The sequence below is a fragment of the Pseudopodoces humilis genome, chromosome 2, assembly GCF_049639895.1.
Source record: "Pseudopodoces humilis isolate 2021_Gansu_Grassland_sample_001 chromosome 2, ASM4963989v1, whole genome shotgun sequence".
NCBI classification, from domain to species: Eukaryota; Metazoa; Chordata; class Aves; order Passeriformes; family Paridae; genus Pseudopodoces; species Pseudopodoces humilis.
This window is the reverse complement of record NC_142201.1, coordinates 97388379-97397984: the sequence shown is the minus strand read 5'-3', so window position 1 is coordinate 97397984 and position 9606 is coordinate 97388379. Positions and strand designations below refer to the sequence as shown.

General features: G+C 41.9%; 1 long non-coding RNA gene across 1 annotated transcript; it reads left to right on the top strand.

Moving 5' to 3' along the window:
• Nucleotides 1–2302: 2302 nt before the first annotated feature.
• Nucleotides 2303–9606, top strand: LOC148184933 (uncharacterized). The gene is made up of 4 exons (XR_015771943.1): nt 2303–2433; nt 8306–8494; nt 9121–9197; nt 9563–9606. It is a non-coding gene; the product is annotated as an uncharacterized LOC148184933 (long non-coding RNA).

Sequence of the window (9606 nt, the reverse complement as noted above, 5' to 3'; positions counted from 1 at the left end):
AAGCACCTCATACTGCTGGAATCCCTCTCAAAGCAGGGATGGCCAGCCCTTAATTTACCCTTATCGAGCTAAGCCTTTACATGAGAGAACAATTACTGTACTGGTTAAATGTTTCTTCAGAGTAACTGAGATAACAATCTGGTTTAGGATTTTTACACTGTATTAAGTTATTAGAAACTAGTTTTGTAAGCAAGCAGTTCTTGTTTTGACTCAGTTTTACTTCAGAATAATCTATCTGGGTCTATTATTTGCTTATATTGATATTCAAATATTGCATTTCAGCTATGTTTTACAGCACAGCCAGGATGTCCTGTAAGGAAATATAAGGCTATTGTAATTTAAAAAGACAGAAGCTACTGATAAGCCTGATATTAAAAGGAAGAAAAATCCAGTGATGATCAGTTACAATATATTTATTTACATACATACATATATACATAAATATATATATATAATTTTTGTTTGTTTGTTTTGTTATAGTTCTCTGGAATGTGGGGACCGTCTCTGCTTGCTCATGTGTTATGATGAGTGCCTTAATTTTTCCTCTTTTTATCCTTTAAGGCTAAAGTTGAGGATAATATCTTTGGTTTATTTTTGTCATGTATCTGGTAATTGGAAGTGAATCTAGTTTTGAAAGAAGCATTTAATTTTCATGCTTATATTCAGGTTGAGGTGAAACAATGTAAATTCTTTGTTGTGGCTTTCTAAGGCAGTGGGAAATCTCAGAGTTACTGTGTTCATTTCAGTGTCAGTAGAGTGGTTTGTTTCAACACCAAAAAACTCAAAATATGCTTTAAGGCATTGTGCTATTGCTTTAGTTGTGCTCTGTGAAGACCAAGTAAATGCCTTGATGCCATTCACTATCCAGGGCAGAAGCTGTTTTTGTTGGGAGGAGTGTGTATAACTATGCTGGGGAACAGCATCCTCTCTGGTTAGTGTCTGGCCAAAGCGCTCTGTATTTTTAGGCAAAGCATGCTTAGATTGCACAGTCTCTGGGCTGGCTGATGTGTGCTACCCTCCCAGGTGACTGTTCTCCCCCAGAGAGGTTGACAGGCTGCCCTGCTCTGGAGTGCCATGACAGAGGCTGCTCCTGCCTCTGCCTGCATGCGCAGAATGGGGCTGCAGCGCGTAACTGCTCCAAGGCTGCTGCTGCTGCTGCTGCTGCTGCTGCTGCTGCTGCTGCTGCTTAGACAGTGCTCAAACACTCCCGAAGGAATGGCATGAGGCTGTGTCAGAGGAGGTTTAGTCTGGATATTAGAAAAATGTTCTTCTCCCAGAGGGTGGCTGGGCACTGAACAGGCTCCCCAGGGCAGTGGTCGCAGCACCAGCCTGACAGAGCTCAAGAAGCGTTTGACAATACTGTCGGGCACTGATGTGACTCCTGGGGTGCCCTGTGCAGGGCAGGGAGCTGGACTCAGTGATCCTTGAGGGTCCCTTCCAACTGAGCATATTCTGTGGTTATGTTTGTGTGAAGATAGGCCTGCCTGTAGCTATTAAACCCTAAAATAGAATATCTAATGCCCTTCTCATCACTCATTTCTGCGGGGAACTTACTGTTACAATATCCACATACAATTGCCTTCACAGTGCATTGGGGTAAACTGCTCATTTGGGGCTCCTTATGTGAAAAGTTGATTTCTTTTTTTGTTAGTCCATAGCACTTCACACCTGCATGCACAAGTGTGCTTTCCATCACTCCAGAGTCCTGGTGGTTTTGGCTGCAGCCCTGGCATGCCATACTTTCATGTGTTTCCATTCGGCATTTCCATGTACATCAGGGGTTTCAATCTCTAGCTACATAGGAAGTACATACAATTATAGTAGCTGTCTGTCTAAAAGCTGGTGTAAATAGCTTGCTTGCCATCACCCAGGTACTTTGTAGTGAAGCCTTCTGGCATACTAATTCAGTAAACAATTGCTTGAATCTTAAAATCATCTTTCTTTTCCCAGTTCTGACTCATACAGAAGGCAGCTTCTGCAACAGAGTGGAAAGGGACAAGCAGACAGCAGAGTCTCCTTCGCCACCTGACTCTGCCTTCCTCCCCACGCAGACCTATCTCATATGCAGAATGAGACAGAGCCCCCAGGGGAAAAATAGCATCTAATCACAGCACTGGAAGCAGAGCGCTTATGCACACAGGTGCTGGAGAGAGGTCACACAGCCTCCAATTTGTGTTCTATTTCTGAAGCCTGGAGTACTCAAATGACATTTTTCCTTCCCTCTTTCCCTCCTGCTCCCAAACCTTGTTTATTATATATCTAACTACTCAAGGCCTGATCATTCTGTCATGTTTATTCATAAGTTGGTGAGAAGAAAGGATAGAAGCTAGACTTAAGCTACAGTCAGGATTTTATTGGCTTACCAACTCTGCTTATGAAGGAGGATTGCAAGTGACCATTGCTAGAGGGTGAAAAGCCTTTGGCCAAGCCCAAGTAAGTGCAAGTCCTGAGCTGCAGTTCTCCAGGTGATAACTTTGCTGTTTGTTGGAGGGTAATACTTGTTAAGTCCCCTCTATCTTTCCTTATTATCCTGTTGAGATAAAGCTGATGTTTTGTGTAAATAAGTCTAAGAGGGCAAGTGTTTCAAAGTAAAGAATTAGCATTTAAATCCACAAGAATTTTGCCACTGTGTGTGACGGGTGTAATTTAAAAAACTATTACACTACAGCCATGGGTAGAAGGGTGTAAGAGTGAGGGTTGCCCCACAGCCTAAGAAGCATGGGGCTTCTCTTACATAAACCAAAGTGTCCCCTACACCATCACCTTACCAGAGTTCTTCCATTTCTCAGAACTTAAGGTTGAAAGTAATTGAGGAGAGATAGAAGGAATGGTCCTAATCTTTGGAAACTATTTTCCATTTGTTGAAGTATGATAACAATTTTAGATCGGGTAGCTGAAGTCTGGTATTAGTCTCTGTCTGTTGTTCAGTGATAACATTTTCCTGGGTTTCTCCCAGACTCATTAAACATCATCAGTCTCAGGAAAATCTAACAAGGACGTGAGCTTGGATGAGAACTCTGCTGGATTGAAATATTAAACGATGACTATTCATAACACTGATAGAAACTGGTAATTTTTTGTCAGATAGTTACACCCATGCCTCACAGCTCAGGGATTCCATGGGCTACTGATGCCAGCTGGGTTCTGGTAAGTTCTGGACTTGGGCATTTAGGCCCAACTTGTTTTACTGCTATCTAGAATAGTTGCTTTCCAGTGTTCATGCATATGGCCAACTTTCCTTTCATTCAGTAAAGTACTGTGTAGCGATTAAAAATATCACAACAGCTTTAGGCTTTTTCTTGGTCACTACATATTATTGCTCTATGCAAAGGTCTCTGTAATGTCTTTAGGGATTTCTGGAGATTTTTTTTTTAATAGGTCTGTAGTCTAAGCTGCCATATGAATCTTTTATTTTATATATAAACACCACTATTTACCATAAAGAGCTCAACAACTAAAGTAGTACTTGCTGCATACCCTTGAGAGGTAATCTTCGCTGCTTGGCTCAGTTCTTCAGAGTACACGTGTTCTTCCTTCTTTGCAGTGTTTTTGTGTCCATAAAGGGCAAGAAAGGATGTGTTTATTTTTACCCATTTAGAAAGGGATAAAGCTTAGATCAGATCTGGGACTTGAGTTCAGCACTTGAGTAGCAACACTTACAAAGGCAGATCGAGACAAGTGAAATTGGATTTTGTTATCTTGTGTTAAAGGCTCTGGCATGCTCATATCTTTAAAGCATTAAAAGCTAAATGTCCTCAGATTCAATATCCTTTAGGCAGGAGAAATGCTAATGTGAATGTTAGCTACAAGCCTGTTTTCCAATGAAACTACATGAACTTGTTGAAAATGTTTTTCCAACACCTTATAACTATTAATACCTTGACTAAGAAATTTGTTTGGAGATATTACTGCACATTCATGTTGCATTTTTAATAACCCTGCCGAGGAAAGACAATATTGGCTGGTTTATACAGACTCAAGTGAGTCGATAAGTGGGTAACAGATGCATGTGACATGTTGGAAAACCACTTACAGAACAATAGCCAAAGGTCACTCCTTGTCATATCTGCAGCGTGTGGCAGAACTGCAGAGCCTAAACTCCCTCTCCTGCTCTTCCAGACAGGAGAAATGTGAACTCCTCTTCACAGGGCCATGCATAAATGGATTGCCTTCAGAAGAGGAAGACTTGGTGGCAGGAGCTGGTTACTATGGCTATATGCATTGCTCACTCTAAATGGAGGAATCAAGCCAGTAATCACTGTATATATTAGCTATATTTGTATATGAGGGAAGCTCATTGCCAGCAGCTGTGTGAAGGTGTCATGATGAAAATCCAACTTGGCTCATACCAGTCAAGGCTTGGTGTCTTTCAGGCCTTTAAATGAGTGCAGACTGAAAGCAGCAAAATCTACACACAGTAGGATCAGTGCTTTGAACTCCTGAAGCCTTTGTTTTGCTCTGCAGAAAGGTTTCTTCTTTTCTGTGCCCCTAGTGATCACAGAACAGCCCGGGTAGGAAGGGACCTAGAAAGACCATCTGGTCCACACTTTCATGGGAAAGGGAGCCTAGGTGGGATTGTATACCTCCTGCTCCAATCATATCCTACAACTTTCCAGCAATGGGCTTTCTCCTCTGTCCCTGGAGAGGTTGTTCCATTGGGGTGGAAATGGCATGTCATGATGCTGGCTTGGAAATTATGGAGGTGCTAGCAAGCCTGGGCTCTGGGGTACAGAATATGACAAAAACAACTCTTAACTGTGTTGGGTTCATAATCCAGCCTGCAGCCAGCTACTGACTTGTTGGGCTGTCATCGGAGCCACTTCCCCTTCGTCAAATGACATTGGAAATCATCAGTGAAGACAAAAGTAGCTGTGGGTGGTGAGACATCTATAGCACAACCACAGCCTTATTTTTGTTGCTTACAAATTTAAAGTCCTTTGCTTTTCCTTTTTGAAGCTATCCACTGAGGATAGAGTTCTGTGAGGTACCTAACAAATTTTGTTGCAGGGTGGCTGTTGGTGGCTGTCAGAGGGGGCCATTGGTTTCCCCCTTTTTCCAAGGCTGCAGGAACAGGCAAGTATTTGATAGGTGAGGGGTTAAGCCAAGGTTGTTACCACCAAAGGCTTGCTGAAGCTCTTGTTCCTGTCTCCGGTGCCCAGATTTTCATGCATGTGGTGGGAGCAGTGTACTTGGGTATGCTCAGGAGGTGGCTCGTAAGGTACAGCCCAAGCTGATGGAGCACTTCTACTACCTGCTGTCACTTGAAATTCCACTGTTAAGGCTGAAGAGGGTTTTACACTTCAAATAGGGGCTGGATCTTTAATCCCAATGGAAAATAGAGCATATTTGCTGCAGATGTAAAAGCTCGCCTTTTAAAAATGAATTAGGTTTTTGCAGTCTACAAATATTTTAATTAGCTGGAGTTCAAATTAATTAAAAACTGTCATTTAAAGGATTAAGCACTTGCAGGTTTTACAGAGTTTTGAATGATCTTAATGGAATATAAAAACACTTGGAACTTTCCATATAATTAAAAATAATTGAAATCTTCTGCCTGCATGTATATGAATAAATCAGCTAATAATTAAGCTAAGTTATTAGCAGTGGCTGTATTTAATGTTACATCTAGAGTAGAGCCTAAAAACTTTTAACTAGTTCCACTATGGAAATAATGCAACTTACCATCAGTCTTCTGCAATGACTGGAGTGTTACTCTTATGGGGGAGACAAAGAACACACAGACTTTCACTGGTGGATTAGCTGTGTCACTTAGCTTTAGTCTTTAAAGGTTAAATGGCTTAATGGTTGAATGGCTTGCATGTTTCTGCTTGAAATGTCCCCCATACCACTGAGACCTTGCCTGCTGCTGGGAACAAGGGAGAACCACAGAGAACATCTGGTGCTGGCAGGATCCCTCCAGCATTTCTTTGTATGTGTTCTCCCTCTAGAGAAAAAAATGCCCTAACCCATAGTAGAAGCCAAACCCGTGTGGAATGGGCTGCTTTGTGAGAGGCTTTGGTCAGGCAAACCAGGTGCCAGCCTGTTTAGGGGTTGGTGACTGCTGGTTGTCTTATGCTTCTCCAGTGGCTCTGCCCTTAAAATAGCTATCTGATCCTTCAGAAGGACAGAAATCTTGTACAGGAGCCCCAGCTGGTGCCTTTCGTTCAGTCTCCACACAGACATTTTGAAACAGGAACTTCCTGAAGGGAAGAAAAAGCATGATAAAATGAATGGATGCTAGTGATTACTCATTCAGTGAATCCAGAAAGGTGGATCCAGCTCTAAAAAAACTCGTAGGAATACAAATAGATGCCTTAGTCAAAATCTGTCCTCACTATGCCACAACACGAAGACTCTTTGAAGACTGTAGCTGCATGTTTCTTACTTCAATTCAGTTGGGTTTCTCTTTATCTCATCTCTAAATTTCCTGCATTAGTGATGCTTGGTTGGAGGCTATTGGCAACATCATTGTCATATTCCTAACTGTTATTCTGTCCTTAATATTTTACTTCAAGCTGAGTACATAAATGCTGTACTGGATTTACTTAGACTGGCTGATCAAAAATACCATTGGTGTGGGAGGATGGTATATATCCTCTCTGAATTTGCATTTTTAATATTAATGATCTGCTCTTATCATCAGTTCACACAGAATTTTCAGCTTTTCTTTTATTTAGGGTCTCTAATCTTTTATGACTAGGAAGACATTCTCTTAGCAAGTGCTGGATTAGGTTTTTTTTATATTTGAGGTCTCCAAAGAAACTCTGATAAACACGGCAAGCATTGAATCTTGTGAATTATGTCTGTGGTTAATATCTCTTGTCAGGTTGCAGTAGCAACCAAGGCGAAGCGTCCACCCTGGTGTTTCAGTGAGGGGTTTATCCTTTTTTTCAGAAAAGGATATCTTTGAAGATACTGATGAATAAAAGAGGAATAAGATTGAAACAAATCTGCTAGCTATTATTTTTTGCCCATATCTGGTTGTCTTGGTTTGTAAAAGTGGAGCCACAAGCAATGAGGTCTGTTGGTGTTCTCCTTCTGCCATGTGCTTTCCCCAAGTCCAAGAAGAGGGAGGAGTGAAGGGAGATCACAGGTCACCTCCTAGACCATCTTGTCCTTGGGTGAGGGCAGGGAAAGAAAGGAAGTGACACTAAGGAAAACCAAATGCTCTGAATCTGCTCAGGTATGGCTGAATGACTGATCTGAATTCTCTTTGAATGCACCCATTCTGAGCAGCCGGCGAGGCCAGGCCCCTTGCCCCACACACGTGCTCCCTGTGCTCGGTTTGTTGCTGCTGGACTGGACACAGGGACACAGACAGGAGCCCCATCCAGTGAGGGAGCACAGTGCAAAAATACCTTTCTATTGCTAATACCTCTTCACTTCTGGTTCTGATAATGGTAGTAGGAGACATGCAAAGGAGATAACAGGATGATGGCAGGTGTTGCTGAGCCCCAGAGCTTGGCGGTTGTGAGGGCACTCAGGCTGCCCTTTTTTCCATGTCATGACTTTATCAGTGATTCAGGGTCAGGGGTGTGGAATTCATCTCAGCAAAGCCCCATGTGATGTGTCACACTTTGCTGCTGGTAACAAACAGGCAGTGGTATAGAGAGTAGGGAGAGTGTGGAAGGTTCTGTTTTATTTGTCCTTTCGGAACTTCCTTCCATAAGCTTCATACTTTTTTTGAATTCTCATTAAAACACATATTGAATCAGTAGTCTGAAAGACTGTGTCTTTTCTCGTTAAGGAAGTATTTGGGTTTGAACTTTGAACTTCATGCATATGCTATGAAAAAATGAGTAAGACCTGTCTGCATTGCATGAGTATGTGACAGAATGGTGCCTACTGTTGGACTTGGTCTAAAATATCATTTGGTTTATTATTTCTGGGGAATGGATCTATACATCTGCTTTCTGATTAGTTCTCTCACTGAAATAAATTCTGCTAGTTGGTGTCTCACTTTAATGGGCATGCTTTTTACCTGACAGGGTACAGACATCCTGTGTGGCACTAGAAAACTGTAAGTAGTTCAGGTGTATTCAGAATAGTTTTCCAATTGTTGCAAATAGCTAAAACCCACGTCTGTGTGTCCAGTGAAAATTGAGCCAAATCTTCCTTCAACATAACTGGAAGTATAATGGGCATTTTGATTGCCTTTGAATGTATCTACCTATTCTGCTGTGAACAACAGTGCCAATTAGTGCATTGCTCATTATGTGTGCAGCATCTGAAATCTGCTCCTCTCATTCTTGATTCACAATAAACTGCTCGAGTAAGAAACAACTCGCTGTTCATTTTTACACAGGTAAAATTCCAACTTTTAAATCCAAGTGAGTGTGACAAAGATGACCCATGTGGTGAGAAGCCTGTCTCCCCATGGAGAAGGGTGGGACTTGCTCCGAGGGCACCATCAAATTCTTACAGCCCTATTGCCTGGCATTTCTCCTGGTCCAACAGCATGAGCATGAACACACTGCCTGGTCCTTCTTTGAAGGTAATCAGCTTGTAACTCCACACAGAGAATGCAGTGGGAATTAAATGTCTCATTAATGATATGGATATAGCCCCGACCTTTGCCTCAGTTTCCCTTTCCTAGAAAGGTGTCAATAATTCTGGCAATTAAATAAACTCTGTTTATTTAATTTTATTTTCCTTCTGATCATGGATGCCTTGCATACCTTGAAGTATGAAGGTGTGTCAGTAATGGATAAAGGCAGGCATCCAGGCAGTGCTGGCTATCCAATGGAAATCACCTGGACTTCAGATCTGCAGTTCCTTCTCTGGGCTCCTGGTGTACATTTCGGTGATGACAAAAGGGGAGATTTTGCTGCTCTGGAAAATCCCTGTTCATCAACTGCAGTACAAGAAGAACCAGAGATTTTACCAGGACCGTATTGCTTGACAGGCAGAGGCAGAATGATCCAACTAAAAAAATACAGCTTCCCTTTTTTTCACACCCAAAAATAGCCTATATTTTTCTCAAAGTTCTGTGTTAAAATTTTTGGTTAGCCTCCTGCTGTAAATTCAGATCCTCAGAAAAACATCAGGTTGATTTTTAAAACATGATATACATTTTTTCTAAAGCTATATAAACAAAAATGTTATTTTGTTGCCTTGCAGGAGTTATTATTAAGATCTCACTCTCCTCTCTAGAAGCGAGGCACAGCCACTAGACCTGCAGAAAGGCGTCTGGAAAGGTGAGATGAAAAACAGCGTACACCCACAGAGTGGTAGACAGACTTTCAACCAAGACTGTTCCCAAATGCCCTGTTGGTGAAGAGATTTGAATAGATGAACCTGCTGGTGGGAAGTTACTGTGGGACAGGCTGCATAGATCCAAATCCAAGGTTTTCTGTTGAGTTTTGATGAAAATGAGTCACTCAGCTGGGCTGGTGGTCTTGTCAAATGAGTTCTTTAGAGTTTTCATGCTGCTGAGTGACTGGTATTTAAAGTGAACTTCAGAGGGGCCCACTGAGGCAAGTGTTCCATTCCTGTTCAGCATTTGTACAGCAATCTAGCTTTGCTGCATATGTTAATGTTTTCTATCCCTTTTCTTTCCTAGACCATCGGGTGAGACCAAAGTGCCTAAAACTACATACATAGCAG